This window comes from Macrobrachium nipponense, chromosome 32, assembly GCF_015104395.2.
Source record: "Macrobrachium nipponense isolate FS-2020 chromosome 32, ASM1510439v2, whole genome shotgun sequence".
In the NCBI taxonomy this organism is placed as follows: domain Eukaryota; kingdom Metazoa; phylum Arthropoda; class Malacostraca; order Decapoda; family Palaemonidae; genus Macrobrachium; species Macrobrachium nipponense.
The window spans coordinates 65225574-65243473 of record NC_061094.1 but is presented as its reverse complement, the minus strand read 5'-3'; the positions used below and the strand labels follow the sequence as shown (position 1 = coordinate 65243473).

The window sequence follows — 17900 nt, the reverse complement described above, 5'->3', positions numbered from 1 at the left end:
TCTCTCTCTTTCATATATATTTTTTTAATATATATATTATATATATATATATATATATATATATATATATATATAAATATTCATATACTATGTGTAACTGCATAACTCATAGCTGCAGGCATGGATGCATATATATATGTGTGATATATATATATATATATATATATATATATATATATATATATATATATATATATATAATATATATATATATATTTGTGCGTGTGAGTAAATGCACAAGTCATAATTATGAGACAATTGAAAGGCAGGACAAGTGGATAATCTTGAGAAACATTAACAATAAAAAATAAAAACGCTCTGAGTATTCAAAAGGGAGCCTTGGGTACCCCTCTCATCGTCTTCCACTCCAAACCTCTCCAATCACCCGAGCGTAATGATTATCGTCGAACGTCTCAATACTGGAGCAAGTGACCTAGACGAATACTATAGAAAATCATTTCTGTAAAATAGCTACTTGAATAACAGCGTTGTATTACGAAATGAAAAAAAATAAAACTCTCTGGATTGTTGGTAGTATATATGGAAACAGGAAGTGAAAATTCGATGCATCTTCCTTGGTGTTCTATAGAGCGAAGTTTGTTTAGGCTCGTTGTCCCTCTATGTCCGTTTAGGCACGTTCTCTATGTTTATTTTTCTCTAGGTTTCTTTTAAGTTTCTAGGTTTATTTATCTTCAGGTTTCTTTCAAGTTTCTAGGTTTATTTATCTCTAGGTTTCTTTCAAGTTTCTAGGTTTATTTATCTCTGGGTTTCTTCTGGATCGTTGTATTTTGAGAGAGAGAGAGAGAGAGAGAGAGAGAGAGAGAGAGAGAGAGAGAGAGAGAGAGAGAATTCATCCATCATACGCACAGCCCGTGTGATGCATCTGGACAAAAATTTGATCAGCATTCCCGGCCGAGTTGAAGAAATGGATTGAAGCAGAACTATTGCTTAATGATTAATACAGTTTTTATCATATTAAGCAAATTATGACTAGTTTAGTAAATCTTTAATCATTCTATTAACTAGGACGGTTCGATTGAAAGATAAACTGTCCATTTACGCTATGATTTTGTTTTGTTAAAACAAATATTAATTTTGTTAAGAATCACCATTGATACTTTTCCTGTAATAGATCTCTCTCTCTCTCTCTCTCTCTCTCTCTCTCTCTCTCTCTCTCTCTGTCATTAATAACTTGTCATTAGTTGGTTAAGCGGCTCTTTAGTAAGCCACACGTAGCCACCAATAATCACTCACTGGATTTGATTATCAATCAGTGCCCAAAACTTTCACATAACAATTACTCTTCTCCGTTCCCCTTTCGGGGGGACGGGGGCTGGGGATAGTGAGAGAGGAAATCAAGTTAAAATGAAGCCTTTAATCTGATTATTGATGGGACAGAGACACTGGTATTCATGGTAATCCTTTGTTTCCGTCATTTCGGCGTCTGTCTTAACAAGCACAAACCGACACGCACGCACATACACATATATATAATATGTATGTATGTATATATATATATATATATATATATATATATATATATATATATATATATATATATAATAAAGATATTACACGATCTGGTGATAAGTCAACAATGGCATGAGGAATATAGAAATTGGTAAATGAAATAAAAAGAGAAATGGAGAACTTATAAACAGACTAGGTAACAGAGTAAGAAAATAAAATACGAGCTGTAGGTAAGTGAAATTAAATATTCTTAAAAAAAAACACCACTCAAGGAGTGCATATTTGTGTAAATAACAAGTATTTGAAAGAGTTATCGAATATTGACGAGTAAGGGGGTTGGGAACGGAGTGACTCAAGCGTTGAATGGGTTGATGGAGATATGAGATTGCTTGGTGAAGCTAATAAAGAACTCGAAGAGCTTTGTGAATATTGCAGCGTTATAGTGGTATGTTGAGTCTTCTTAAACGCACGAATTGCAGGAAGAGAAGACAGTTTTTAATTTTAAAAATTTGATAACTGTTTATAGTCTGCAGAAGAAAGAATTTGAAAAAGAAAAGGTTTAGTTTTGTATAGGGAATATATGATGTATCTGAGAGAATGCATTACGGGCCTATAACATCAATAACTAGATGTGTAGATTCTGAGGGTTTAATGTAAGAATAGTGTTGCATTGCAAGCGAATTTATTTTATTTTCAAGATTTCTAACATAAGAAAAAAGATTAACTCAGAACAACTGTAAGCAAAATTTCCTACCTGGAAAATTAATAACCCCACCAAAATGCTCAATAGAGTCTTCCAATTCAGTTTGGAAGGCCTTACTGGGTGTCTGTTCCAGCTTCCCTCACTGTCCATAAATATACCCGAGTCACCGTCTTAATGGCCACCAAGAAACGGAAAGTTTTCTCATAGACCATATTTTACTGCGCAGAGCAAATCATCAAAGATGGCTGGTGGTTTGGGAAACTTCTCAAACACCAATCTACCTACCCCACCTTCCCCTTCTCACTACCCCTCTCCTCACTCGAACTCATCTCTGAGAGAGAGAGAGAGAGAGAGAGAGAGAGAGAGAGAGAGAGAGAGAGAGAGTTTGCCTAAGGGTTTTGAAAAGTTTTAGTAAGCGACTGCTTTGCTTTATATTCAAACTTGGGGATTCAGTGTGGCAACTTACGAATAACGGAGTGGGCTACGAAATTGTCTGGGAAGTTATTTTTTTATTCTTGATTATTTCAAGACTAAAAGATCATGCGTTTTCATCATGTGTTGTTTATGAGTAGTAGTAGTTACAAATACGCATGCAGCGTCATTTCATAGCTATAAATACGCACAAGGCGTTATTTCACAGTCATAAATACGCATGCAACGTCATCTCATAGCTATAAATACGCATGCAGAGCTAATTCATAATTATAAATACGCTTACAGTGTCATTTCGCTGTCATAAATACGCATGAAGTATCATTTCATAGTCATAAATACGCATGCAGCATCAGGTCATAGTTATAATTACGCTTGTAGCATTATTCCATAGTTATACATACAAATGTATCCTTTCATTTATAAATACGCATGCAGCATCATTTCATAGTTATAGATACACACGTAGAATTATTTCATAATTATAAATACGCATGCAGGTTATTAAAGAGTCATTAATACGCACTGAGCATTATTTCAGAGTTATAAATACGTATTCAGCATCCATCCACAGTCATAAATACGCATGCAGCATCATTTCCTAGTTAGGAATGCGTATGCAGCATTATCAAAGTTATAAATAAGCATTCAGCATCATTTCCTAGTTATAAATACGTATGGAGCATTATTAAATAGTTATAAATACGCATTCAGCATTATTTTACAGTTATGAATACGCATACAGCATCATTTTCGCGTTCATACAACGAACAACCCCACAGACAAGTAAAACACGAACAGAGAGTTGAGCTTATCAATAATCTTCCGAGTACTTCCCCATCCATCTTCCCTCTAATTTACCAGTTCCCCTTCTCAATGTCTAGTTGAGTTTATCAGTCTTCCGGGTACTTCCCTCTATCATACCAGTTCCCCCCTTTTCAATGTCTATAAGATCGTTGCTTACTAGCACGAATAACGAGGCATTTAAAGAGTCATTTTCACGGTTACACAATCCACGGAATCACAGTCGCGGACACGCGTCTGCCCAACCCTACACGGTCTCCCACAATGGGCGGCCTCTCCAGTCACGTCCGCTTTCCAAAGCCACCGGTCATGGCTGGAAAGCGAAGTAAAACACGATTCCAGGCGGAGGACCGAGAGAGGACTGAAAAAAAAATAACTGACCACACCATTTTTTCAGAGTCCTGTTGCCATTGGACCTCGCATGGAATACAGATTTTATTTTTTATTTTTTATTTTATTTATTTTTTTTAGGAACTAGCTTTCGAGATGTGAGGGTAGGAAAATATGACTAGAAATCGTGCGGGGTCACAGAAGACAAGAAGGACTATTGCTGTTAATTACAGAAAACCTGATTTGCTGTTCTTCGATTCCTGATGTTGCTTTGTTGATAATAATTGTGCTGCTTATGACGTTATAAAAAGAGAGAGATATATATATGCATATAAATATATATATATATATATATATATATATATATATATATATATATATATATATATAGCATCGAAAAGTCCTTTATTTAGGAAAACCAAAAAGGCTTTAGTGAAAGTATGCAATTCTTATGATTCGACGCCAGAAATTTTGACTGACAACCTCTCTCTTTTCCTCGACACTCACCTGCAACTTACAACAATCATCAAATAAGTTGGTACCTGACTCCTGACTTAAGTCTACAGACGTCCATTGAGTTTATAAGGAAACGAGAGAGAGAGAGAGAGAGAGAGAGAGAGAGAGAGAGAGAGAGGAGAGAGAAACTGCAGGAGTTGTTGAGAAAGAGAGACTGAAGTCTGCCGTTGAACTGGTTTAATTGCGCTGTCCACAGCAGGACGCACTAACACAATTTATTGTAGTTTTGAATAACTTTTCATCCAGTGACGTCACTGCCCTGGACGCTTGGTGAATAAAGAATTGCTTGCACGCCCGTTCTTTCCTTCTGCTTGCTTTCGTTCGCGACAGATATCGGGGGATTAAAATGTGCGTTGCGTTTGTTTAATACTTATGCATACATATATGCATATTTGTAAATGATATATATATACATAACATAATTCAGTTTTTGAAGGCGCTCCTTACAACGCAAGTTAGCACTTCGCAAAGCTCTAAGTAATTTAAAATTGAACAAAATAATAATAATAATAATAATAATAACAATAATAATAATAATAATATATAATAATAATAATAACAATAATGATAATTGTTAACTATACGTAATAAACTAGACAGTAAAAGCTATCTAATACGATCTAAAAACGAGTCACGGAATCATTTATGTAAGATAATAATCATAATAATAATAATAATCATATAATACTACTAATTAAATAATAATAAGTAACAAACGTTTTCTGTATTTGAATATTTTCCGTAAACACACCACGACATAAATTAACTAAAAACGTTTATCCAGAACCAGCTTTTATAAGATCGTGGTATGTATTCTAGGAGGAGCGGCAGGTTGGGTTGCGGGTGGATGGTGGGGGGGGGGGGGGTATCTTATGAGTGCAGGGGTAGGGAAGGGGAGTGCCTTCGAAACCAATAAGACCCCTCTTAATAGTGGAACTTCAGGCGATAAGGTATCCGGAATGCGGAACCGAAGATTAATTATTAGTCAGGGTTTTCATCATACCCATTTGAGGCCTACTTGACGACGAGGGTTTGTATTTAATAACCAATAACCCAAAAAGGAATAAAATCATGAGTTACAGACTGACGATTGTATTGGTTAATTATTTGCATAATTGTAATACAGTCTAATCCCCGAATCAAACCTATACGTCTGTTGACCGCATTGGTTAACTGAAATATTTTCAATGTGGTATAATGGTGTAATCGCCAATACTTCTAGGTTAAGTATTTACATGTCTTAGTACAATCTAATGCTTCAATTACTCCGAAGTCTAGTGGAAACTTTTGAGCGACAGAATGTCACTTCTAGCTACAACTAGCTCGCTCTTCTTTTCACCCTCGTAATTAACACAATTAAGAGATAAACCTCTAAGCATCTGGAGTTCATTAACACTAAGGAAAAAATGGAGAGAGAAAAGATTTTATTCTGTAACGCAAGGAATACTGGAGAAAAATCTGCCAATAACGATTTCCAATAATGTCTTAAGTTCGGCTTGAGTTACTTGTGTGTTTTGCTGTGCAGGAAATGGGTGAAACACGTACATACATACGCGAACAACTATACATACACTTTTGCACATACACATGTATACAGAGAGAGAGAGAGAGAGAGAGAGAGAGAGAGAGAGAGAGAGAGAGAGAATCTAAATGTCTGGTTTTGACTCAACTGGGTCAAGTTCGTTCTTATTCCAGAGAGAGACCGAGAAGAGAGAGAGAGAGAGAGAGAGAGAGAGAGAGAGAGAGAGAGAGAGAGTAATCTGAAAAAGTCTCTGAAGGATGGCTGTGCATCCGGTGGATTATTAGAGAGAGAGAGAGAGAGAATTATCTTCAGGGCTAGCAGATGGATGGTTCTGCCTCTGGTAGGTTATGGTTACCTCATCGAGGGCCTTCCAGGTATTTATTTAATAATAGAGAGAGAGAGAGAGAGAGAGAGAGAGAGGTATCAGCTGAAATTTCTAATGAATCACGTCCCTCATTTAAGCGAAAATTACATCGTCGAGGCATTCCCGTCTTTTTTCACGGCAACATAAATAAGGAGAGAGGTCTCACCAAAGAAAAAAGGAACCTGTACCCAACATTTGGACTACATAAGCGACGGTGATTTACACTCTAAGCGAGATAAATTGGCGCTGTAATTCCGGGGGAGGGGGAGTGGGTTGGTAAGTAGTGGGTAGGGGGTGGGAGGGGTGGGGGGTGGCGAAACCCGTTTCTCCACTTCCCACGGAGCAACGAATACCAAAGAAAATGAGCTTCATTTTTCTCTCAGGGCGTGGAAAGGAAAGATGCTGTCACCTTTATATATTTTTTTTCCTGTCGGTGTGGCGTTTTTGGACTAGTAATGTCTGAGTGCCACTTTTTAAGGCAATTTTTTTAAATAAAATTAATTTCTTCTTACTGAATCTAAATGGGGAAATTTAATATATATATATATATTATATATATATTTCTATATATATATATATATATATATATATATATATATATACTATATATATTTATATATATATATTATTTATATATATATATATATATATATATATATATATATATATATATATATATATATGGGTGTGTGTATGCTGAATAGTACACAGCGTGATCATAATCTCCCGACTTACGGAGGACTATTATTCTAATTCAGACGATATCCTACGCAATTAAATTAGTGTATTCTTCGGAGATGAAGAATAATATTTTCCTGACTTTCCAATGAATTATATTCTACAACGGATAGAAATGTCCCCCTAAAAGAGTAAGAAATACCCTCCTACAGTAAAGAGACTTATCCCCCTCAAAAATGATAAGAATAATTATGGAATAAAGATTAAAAAATAGGAAAAATAGTAATAGCCTGCAGAAATAGAGGAAAATGTTCTACTATAGAGGAGGCTGGCCCACGGATAGAGCAGCATAAGAATAATATCCTTATGAGATAAAAAAAAAAAGAACAATCTTTTAGGAATAAGAAATAGTAACTTGAAATAAAGAGGAGGGAAACAGACTGATGAAAGAACTGGAGCATAAATCGAAAAGGGACTTACTTCTACAAACTCACTCAATGGAAGGAATTTGATAAATATGCTTATCTCATTTCCGAAACAAACCAAGGCAAAAGGACCTTTTGCTTCCTGGATGGTTGTCCAGAGTCATGAATGTATAAACGAAGCTTTTTTTTTTAAATGCTGTCGAGCCCTTATGCAACACACAAAGCCTCGCTTATCTTTTAGCCTTTCCAAGAGAACTAGGACAACAAGCCACTTTAAGAACGCCCCCCCCCACCCCCAAAGAAAATCCCTCCATCCTCTTAGCGTCGTTATCAAAAGATGTTTCATGCTTATTCTAAGTGTTCCCCTAAAACGCTAGGCTGGCATATATAAAGTTACGAAATGAAAGAGGCAGTTACCAAGTCACAAATTTACGTATCATTCTAACATGGTATTTCAGACACTGCAGCTCGACTGGAATTGTTGTGCATATACTTGCAATAGAAACAGGTTATTACGGCACCCTCTTTGCTTAAGTTAATTGGCTGTCTCACCCACAGCACTTTACTGGATTGGGAGCGTTTAGTTGCATCCAGAAAATTAAATCTCATAACGAAGTTCCATATGAAAGGATGAGGAGAGTACACAGGAATAGCAAGTGATGGTATCCTGAAGGCGAGAGTAACCTTCTTTAATTGAGAGAGAGAGAGAGAGAGAGAGAGAGAGAGAGAGAGAGAGAGAGAGAGAGAGAGATTCCTAATCAATTAGAAAGGAGTGTTTTCACGCAAGAGAAAGCGACGGTTTATGAAAAGGATATGGGTGTTCTCTTACCATGGAAGAATATTTTTCTGAAATAGGTCATCATTTTCTCCTGAAAACGAGAAAATGCTCCTGAAATAGAGAAGACTACCATCATTTGAAGATGAGTAATTAAGACCAAAAATGGTAAAAGATATATCTGAGAATGCTACAAACGAGAAAGAGAATATTACAGGATAGAAGAACGTCGGAAAATGAGAGAAATAGTTAATCACTGTCTTACAGTTAAAAGCAAAAAAATTACATAATTTTCCAGACATTCCAGCATAAAACTTGACACCGAGTCGGTGTCCACGGTACTATTATCAAAATATATCTAGAGTATTTCGTTCTTATTGAATTAACACAATCCTATTTTTCAAGTCCTTTGATAAGCCACAGTATAACATTTGGCGGATGTGCTCTTTAAGTTCCGATAATTTTATCAAAGAAACTATCTATTCTCATAGTATAATTACCAAAAGTCTCTTGACACTGTTCTAGCATAAAATTTCACAAAATAACGACGTGTTTTTCAACACCCGAAATCCCTATCGGTTTCCGAGAGACATTTTAACCCCTGCAACAGAGATATATTTATCCTGCTCTGGCATAACATGTTACGAAATAAAACATACTACTAACATCCCAAACGCCTGTGTCTTTACAAGAAACACATTAGCCCTTGCAAGTGGGCTGAAACATTTTTTTTGACGCATTTATTTGCTACGGAGGGAAGGACACCCAGTCCCCAGTTAGCTTACGTTAATCGGGTGTATCACCCAAGCCACTTGCCTGGATTGGAAATAGTCAGCCGTTTACTGAACATTTGGTTTCATAACCAAATTCTGCGAGGAAAATGGAGCGAATGAACGAGGTCCACGAAATTGTCTCAATGCCTGCAAATGAAGTTGGTTTAACCAGGGTTACGAAAACTGTTTGTCTTGGCTTCATGTAAGGCAAGTTTTAGCACATTTCAAAATGAAATGGGACAAAATATGTAAAATGAAGCAGAATCATAGGAAATTAAATTTTTAGTTTTATTATCTGTTGGAAAACCAGTTTTCATTTAACAGTACTATACATAAACATATTAAACATATATACATACTTGTGTGTGGGGGTAGCATAGGAATGAACCGTTTGTAATTAGCTTTGAGCTTTGCCACTGAGCGTGCTACGATATATATATATATATATATATATATATATATATATATATATATATATATATATATATATATATATATATATATATATATATTTATATATATAGCTATATATATAGCTATATATATATATATATATATATATATATATATATATATATATATATATAGATACTAGTAAAAGTGTTCTGTAACAACAGAATTCCACCTAATAAAAGAGCCCATAAAAAAACCCACCAAAAAAATGTAGAGAGAAAGTAACTATATTTCAGAGACTGCTGTCTCTCTCTTCAGGTATATGATGAGAAAGTTTACAGAAAAGGTGGTATTTATACCAAGAGATTCGTCCACAAGTAAGCCAATTTAGGTCACCCCCCCGCTGATAATCTTCCTTTAATCTTCTTAAGCGTTGGTTGAATGAACACTGCGTCGACGATGTCCGATGTCCAATTCCCTTTTGAGATGTTCATTTACCTGCTCTCTTTTATTAAGGCCGATTCCATCATTTGACTCTTGTACCGTCAGTTGCTGCTATAAATTACACGTGACATATTCCAGTTTATTCTATGGTTATGTTCATTTATATGGTTGAAAATAGCCGAGTTCTGTTGTCCATATCTAACTGACCGTTTGTGTTGTATTAATCTCTGGGGAAGTGATTTACCTGTAAATCCGATGTAAGATTGGTCACAGTCCTGGCATGGGATCTCATATACCCCAGAGTCTTTGGGCGATGTCTTTTGTTGGACGTTAATCAGGGATTTGGCTAAGGTATTTGGGTAGGTAAATGCAAAAGGGTTGGATTTCCCAAGGGTGTGAGTTACTCTCTTAATCGTCTCCAGGTGGGGAATTTTTATTTCTTGGAGTGCCGGAAACGCTCACTAACCGATGTTTTCTTGAATGATTCTAATGAGAGACGAAGCTTCCGTTGCCGTAGGAAAAGGACACGTCGGTTTTTGTTTCTTGAAGTTATTCACACTAACGATGATACTAAGTTTGGCTTGACGAATCTTGTTGTTTTCTGAAAGTCGCTCACTAATGATGATACTAGGTTGCTTGAAGATCTGCTGCTTTCGTCGTCGTTGACTTCTTATGATACATGATTTATTATTCTGGTTTTTTCTTTCGTAGGACGTTGTAGAGTTTCTTCTGGTCCGCTGGCCACCAAATATTAGTACTTGTGCCTTGTATGATAAGGCGCCCTATGAGGTAATGTTAGACTAGCGATAATCTATACGCTAAGTCGGTTGGTATTGCACTTCCATCTTTAATGGAGTGTCTGGGGGTTTTGTAGATCACTTACAAAGTCGGTATTATCTTTACGACGATGTGTTAAACTCATGGTTCGGTGAGGTTCTTGTAGAAAACACAAGGTTATAAAAAATAGTAATAATCTTCTGAAGTTTTACATGATGAAGATCAGGTATGATCGTACAAGTCTTCTATGACGATAGCTTTGATCGCTTCTGCCAATGATGATGGCTAATCCTATTCCTCTACATGATAAAGCTTAGGTAAAGAGATACAGGTCTTCTAATGACGATAGCTAACTCTGTTCTGCCTGTCTACCATCTCTGTTACAAGTTATGAAGGAACAGACAGTAGTTCGAACATATGAACATACTATCAGATGACATAGTTTCATACGAACACACAATCGAATGAGACACGCTACAGATCACGTAGGCCGTTTGAATAATAGGTCGGGGTAGTTGTCTCAAGCAGGGAGCTTGGACTAATGTTTATAAAACAATTGAATGACTACAGGTGACGGCATGTTATCTTAGCTTACATACTTATTGTATACGTCATCTTTTAGCGTCTCTAGTCTGATCACATTCCTGCAAGCAATCTGTTGACCTCTTTAGTTTTAGACTTTTATATATATGGACTAACATTCCATATTTTTATTATGTAAACACTTACATATATATATATATATATATATATATATATATATATATATATATATATATATATATGAATATATAGATATATATATGTGGTGTGTATGTATGTATACCTCTCAAATACAGGGCAACAACAAACTGCTTCAAGATTATAGTTCCAAAATAAAAAAAAAAAAATAAAAAACCTGGCCTATGAACCTTTATACCCACAAAGCCACACGTGATCACCGACCAGACATCGAAAAAGCCAATGAGAAGACGCGACAAACTCCAGACTCAGACAAGAGACAAGAGAACGAAACAAGGGGGAGAAACCTCCCCCCACCCCGATTTTTTTTTATTTTTTTTAATTTGATTTTCCAGCGCATCATTGTCCTCCACACTGATATAATCAAGAGCACAAAGCAAACAAATGGTGATAACAGCTTTAAGACGAAGCGATTGCAAATATGCCGGCGGACGTGAATGGGAGAGGGGGAAGGGAGGGAGGGAGGGAGGGAAGGAGAGAGGAAAAGGAGGGAGGGAAGGGGGTGGAAAGGACAATTATAAAGCAGACCTTCAGGTCTATCCCGATGCGACACAAAAGAAGTCCTGCGCCTTCTCGCGTTCCTGCATCGATTTGGAACAGTCTTCGTAATATTACGCATTGGGCTCGCTTTTGCTCGCCCTAATTGAGGCGTAATGACACCTAATGATCCCTCCTCCGCCTCCTCCTCCTCATCCTCATCCTCCTACCTCCATCCCCCTCCCACTCCTCCTTGCACCCTCGCTGAGTGAGTGAGATACGCGCGTCCGAAAGAGAGAGAGAGTGAGAGAGAACTTGAATGCCGATGGTCACATTCGCAAGGCTTTATTGCTTTCTCCGCCTCTTTCTCTTGAGGGTTCGAACCCTATGTAAATGCGGACGAATGATGCAAGAGTTCGAAACGCATTTACAAGTTCGAGGACGTTTGCGAAAGCTTCACAAGACGGTGTCGGAACGCATCAAACGCTCAGTAAATCGAGCAAGATTTGCAGGGGGGCTTAATGAATTCCTTTCTGCTCTGTTATGGTATTTTGTTTGTTATTCATTTAATGGAGACTTTTAGGCTTTGATATTTAAAATGGCAACATTAGTCATTCATATTTTCGTTTTAATTCCCTTTTTTGCCGAGCGGTTGTTTTTTTTTTCTTTTTCGTGGGTATTACTTCAGCCCCTGCTCACGAGAGCTAGTCAGAATATTGGCTTTCTATGTATTATCCTCCGACGCTCGTGATCTAGGCTCTTTCGTAGATTTCCAAACGGTGTCTCGGACATTTTCTAGGTATTAATTCTGACCATGCTTACGATAAGGGTTTAAAAAAATAGGCTTTTTTCACATTGTTGTGCTGAGAGAGAGAGAGAGAGAGAGAGAGAGAGAGAGAGAGAGAGAGAGAGAGAGATTCTGACCATGCTTAAGATAAGGGTTAAAAAAAAAACAGGCCTTTTTTTACCTTGGGGAGAGAGAGAGAGAGAGAGAGAGAGAGAGAGAGAGAGAGAGAGAGAGAGAGAGCTATCAATATTTGAAAATTTATGTCAATGTTCACCGAAAATTTGCCATGTAGATCATTCAGCGGAATAATAAAAGAGAAAATGGTGAGGAAGATCTTACCAGATGAAAAGGTAATACTACTCACTGATTCTTCAGTTCATTATGAAGATAACGAATCAACACTCATAACTTATCAAAGAAAACAATGAAGGCAACTGCACATGATGAAATATAACAATAAATATGCACAATTTGTCCAACGAATCAGCACTCATAACTTATCAAAGAAAACAATGAAGCACATGATGAAATATAGGTATAAATATATACAATTTGTCTATTGAAGTCCACGCTCTGGGGTTCCAGATACAGGCAACAACGAGAACCTTACGATCTAACCGTGAAAAATGGCAAACGAATATATGGTTTTTTTATATTTATATTTATGAAATTTGGTAATGATAGACTCAATATCATAAATATGCAGTTTATCCATTTAACTTCAAACCGTGAGTGTCCAGTTACGGGCAACAACGAGAAACCTTACCATGCCATTGGGGAGAAAAAAATGGCAAACGATTGTCATTTTTAGAGATCATGTATATATGAAATTTCGTAATGATTGCAAACCAATATCAAAATATCAGATATATATAAAATACGCGCCCCAGCGACCGAACCGTACAACCGTAACAGGATAAAAATAATCTTTTTCGAAAAAAGCAATATGGACCTAATCTCCAAAGGGACTAAATGATAGAAATTTTATGAATACGGCCCAAAATACATCTGGTACATGGAAAGGGGGTGGAAAGGATACTACCCTCCCCCAAAACCCGACCCCCCGCTGAGCAATTAGACCCCTCCAAAATAACAATCGAGCTCAACCTTTTGGTCATAACTGGCTGGACGAACAGACTTGGATTTGATATTGCAGGAAACTGAGGACTCTGTGTGGATGTTTAATTTGATTGCGCTCGCCTCCGGGGAAACCGTTATTGGCTGAAAGGCCTTTTTCCAGAAAGTGATTAGCCGTCCGCGGCCTTTTGCTACGATGGTCTGCTAATTGAAGGCCCTTTTGTGGAATATGTATACGTATTTCTTAGGAAACTATAAAAAGCATCATGGCTGCTTTAGCAAGGCTAGGATTCAGATGGGACAATTATTTAAAGATAATCTCAATTTCGATTTCGAAGATTGGGTCACTTTCCGCAAATAGTTTAGGGATATCCTGTCCCATCTTCAATGTGAATACCATGTTCTTGTTTCTTAGGAAACTATTGAAAGGCACCGTTGATGTTTTCAGCGAGGTTAGGATTGAGGTCAAGTTTCAAATGGAGAAATTATTCAATGATAGTTTAAATTTCTCTGTTCGCAAATAGTTTACAGGTGTCTCGTCTCATCTTCAGTGCAGGCAAAACTTACGAGGAGAAGGAACATCTCGAAACAGTCTGTTAATTTCATTATCTAACCTACTGACTTGTAATTTATTGTTTATTGGTATCATCACGTACAGGTATGGAAGTTTAAATCCTGAAAGGTCCATATCAACCCTATGGGCCATTTTAGTGTATTTTTAAAATAGCCTGAAGCAAAGTACTACATCACATCCAAACTGGACAAGGTTAGATGATAAATCTTTCTTTTAGGTCATTTTATGTCAGGTCAACATTACTGCATAACCTATCTGCTAATGCAACTATAGAAGCATGATATAGGAATATTTTTTAAAAATACATACTGATCTACCTATCTAACCTATCTATATATGTATCGATCTAACAAAATATTTATATAGATGAAGGAACAGAAAATGGATAGATAAGAATTTCGCAAGCGCAAAATCGATTCCACGAACCCCCTCCCCCCCCCCCCCCTCTCACCCCCCCTCTCTCTCTCTCTCTCTCTCTCTCTCTCTCTCTCTCTCTCTCTCCTCACCTCATCTCCCCTCTTGATACGTTGTGTCAATTCAAATCTCTTTAATCGAATATTGGTGTTGGAGGCCCCCAAATGACGCCATCAACATAAAACTGAGCGAGACCACCTTGAAAAATTTGCAGGATCGGTTTACCTTTCGCAATATGTTCTTGGCCGAAGCCTCGACGCGGCACGTCCAGATAATGGGGTCCGGCGTTTGCATTTCGTGCCTTTTCCGTCCCCAAAGAGAGAGAGAAAGAGAGAGAGAGAGAGAGAGAGAGAGAGAGAGAGAGAGGGAAGAGAGAAGAGAGAGAGAGAAAGAGAGAGAGAGAGAGAGAGAGAGAGAGAGAGAGAGAGAATGTGTTTTTTCTCCTCCATGGAAACCCACCCATTGAAGAAGAGAAGTCCAGAGAAATTCGTTTCCTCTCTCACTAACCCAATGAGAGAGAGAGAGAGAGAGAGAGAGAGAGAGAGAGAGAGAGAGAGAGAGAGAGAGAGAGAGAGAATAAGTATTTTTTTTGTCCATGGAAATTTGCCCATGGAAAGAGAGATCATGAAGAAAGTCTTTTCCTGCCGTTTTCCCTAACTCAAGGAAGGAGAGAGAGAGAGAGAGAGAGAGAGAGAGAGAGAGAGAGAGAGAGAGAGAGAGAGAGAGTTTTCAAACCTACCAATGCAAAAAGTGACAGTGGAAAGTGTCATGTCCTCCCCTTCTTGTCCAAATTAAGGAGGGAGAGAGAGAGAGAGAGAGAGAGAGAGAGAGAGAGAGAGAGAGAGAGAGAGAGAATCGATCTGTTCTTTAAGTCACGTTAAATGATAAATATAGGGCTTCTGATCAGAGTAACTTTAACGCTTCAGGTTCTGTGGCGGAAATTCTAAATAAATATTGAAAGAAATGTGCTTCCAAACGTATCCTTCATTCGAATTATATCAACTAATGGTTTTCTTTTTTTTATTTATTTTTTTTACTCTATCATGATTAGCTGTATTGATTTTTCCCTAAGAAATGTACGCTGCTTTTCTTTCATAAACAAGAACGAAAATTAGTATCTTTCATATGAAACTTTTATTCACTTATTGTGTAATGTATTTCGGAATTCAACAGATGCTTTTGTTTTTCATTTTACCGAGTGGAAAGCAGCACTGTAAAATCAATACCCTTTATGCATTCCGTCATGAAAATGACTATTTATTAATGTTGTAAGATAGTCTATTAAAGGTAACTTTTCAAATTTCTTCGCATAGATCTGAAAATTTCTTTTCATAGTGAACCCTATTTATATCATCCGTTTATCTGGTTTTGTTTTTATCATTGCTATTTCCTTTCAAATGTTACATTTTTTCCTGAGTAATTCTGGGAATATTGACTTATCGTGTTTCAAACTATCTAAACGTATCTCTTCAATCTTTATTAGGGAGCTGAAGCTGAATGAAATTCCGATGTTATGTGGTTGATTAACAGAATAGACATCGATGAAGTGTCTCTTTATTATTTTTTGTGAATAGTCATACTCGATTAACATCATATTCTCTCATTTAATTTTTCTCCTGTATCAATACACATTCTTTCTTTTAATTTTTCTCCTGTATCAATAAACTACATATTCTTTCATTTAACCTTTCTCCTGTATCAATATACTGCATATTCTTTCATTTAATTTTTCTCCTGTATAAATAAACTACACATTCTTTCATTTAACTTTTCTCCTGTATCAATAAACTACATATTCTTTCATTTAATTTTCCTCCTGTATCAATAAACTACATATTCCTAAGAGCAAGTTTCCTTCTTCCAGACGTACGTCGCAGACATATTCTTCGCCCAGTCCTGGAAAGACCATCGGCTTCGTTTTCCAGACAACATGAATTCCAGCTACCGGTAAGACATCTTGACTGATTCCATGAAAGACAGATATTTCCCTTACTGCGAAAATCACGCATGGGAGTTTTTCTCTGATTACAGAGCCAATTTGTATGTGAGTATTCAGTTTTCGGTGTGTGAACTTATAATACAATTTCAGGACGCCTGTAGGCAGACATTCTATTACACGTTTCACTCAAAGGTTACTTTATATAAGTCTTCCGGACGCTATAATTACCTTAGAGGACTAAATCCATTGCAGTATCAATGTGATAATAATAATAATAATAATAATAATAATAATAATAATAATAATAATAATAATACATGATAACTACTGCGAAGTTATTCGCCATGATTTGTCTTCCTCAAGCGATTATGAATTTTAGCAATAGTTCCTTTGTCACTGAAAAGAATTAACTGGAACTCGCATCACTAATCAATAGTTCAGTCCCACTGTCTCTCACGAGACTCATTATAATCCAAATTCTAAACTTCTGTGATAAATGACACAGACTATCACTCGTGGTCACCCGTTCGAGCTCTGACCACACCCAGTATAGTTACTTGCAATCTACACCCCTTATCAAGTTCCAAATATAATGCCTATTAGCCTTTATGTAATTTCATAAACTTCTTGGTAACCCATTCGAACACTGACCAAATCCACTGCAGTTATTTGCAGTCTACGCCATCTTAAAAAGTTCCAAGTATATAGCCTGTTAGCCTTTGTGTAATTTCAAAAACTTCTTGGTAACCCATTCGAGCACTGACCAAATCCACTACAGTTACTTGCAATCTAAACCCCCTTAATAATTCCCCCATAAAACGGGCGTCAGCTTAAGGGGAATTATAATTAAGAACAGTAATAATCTTCACGAAGTTTATAATTCTCACAAAATCCTAAGCGAAAATGTAGCTACTGGACTCTAAGACGCCGCTCGTTGGGATCTCATTTCACATAAGAAGCAAAGGAATGATCCTCAAAGTCATTACCGTCGTTCTTATCAGGGTATATAGTGGAGTGGGTCTCCCATAATATCTCAGGCAATGGGAGATCGTAGGGGCGTTTTTGTTTGGTGTTCGGACTGTGTGGAGTCTGTGATATTGTAATGGGATTCTAGAATCAGTTTCATTGTTTTACGTTCATTCATACCGAGAGAAGATGTAATCAGGAGACGAGCTTCTATGTTTTTCTTGCATTCCAGGCCATTATAAATACATTTGTATCTCTCTCTCTCTCTCTCTCTCTCTCTCTCTCTCTCTCTCTCTCTCTTTTTTCTCTCTATATATATATATATATATATATATATATAAATGTATATACAAACACACACACACACACATATATATATATACATATATATTATATATTATATATATATAATATATATATATATTATATCTGTATATATATATGTGTGTGTGTGTGTGTTTGTATATACATTTATATATATATATATATATATATTATATATATATATATATATATATA

The 17900-nt window shown here is 36.6% G+C and overlaps 1 pseudogene; it reads left to right on the top strand.

The window, feature by feature from the left end:
* LOC135207174 (glycine receptor subunit alpha-4-like) overlaps positions 1 to 17900 on the top strand; it is a 93205-nt pseudogene that overhangs the window by 58876 nt on the left and 16429 nt on the right.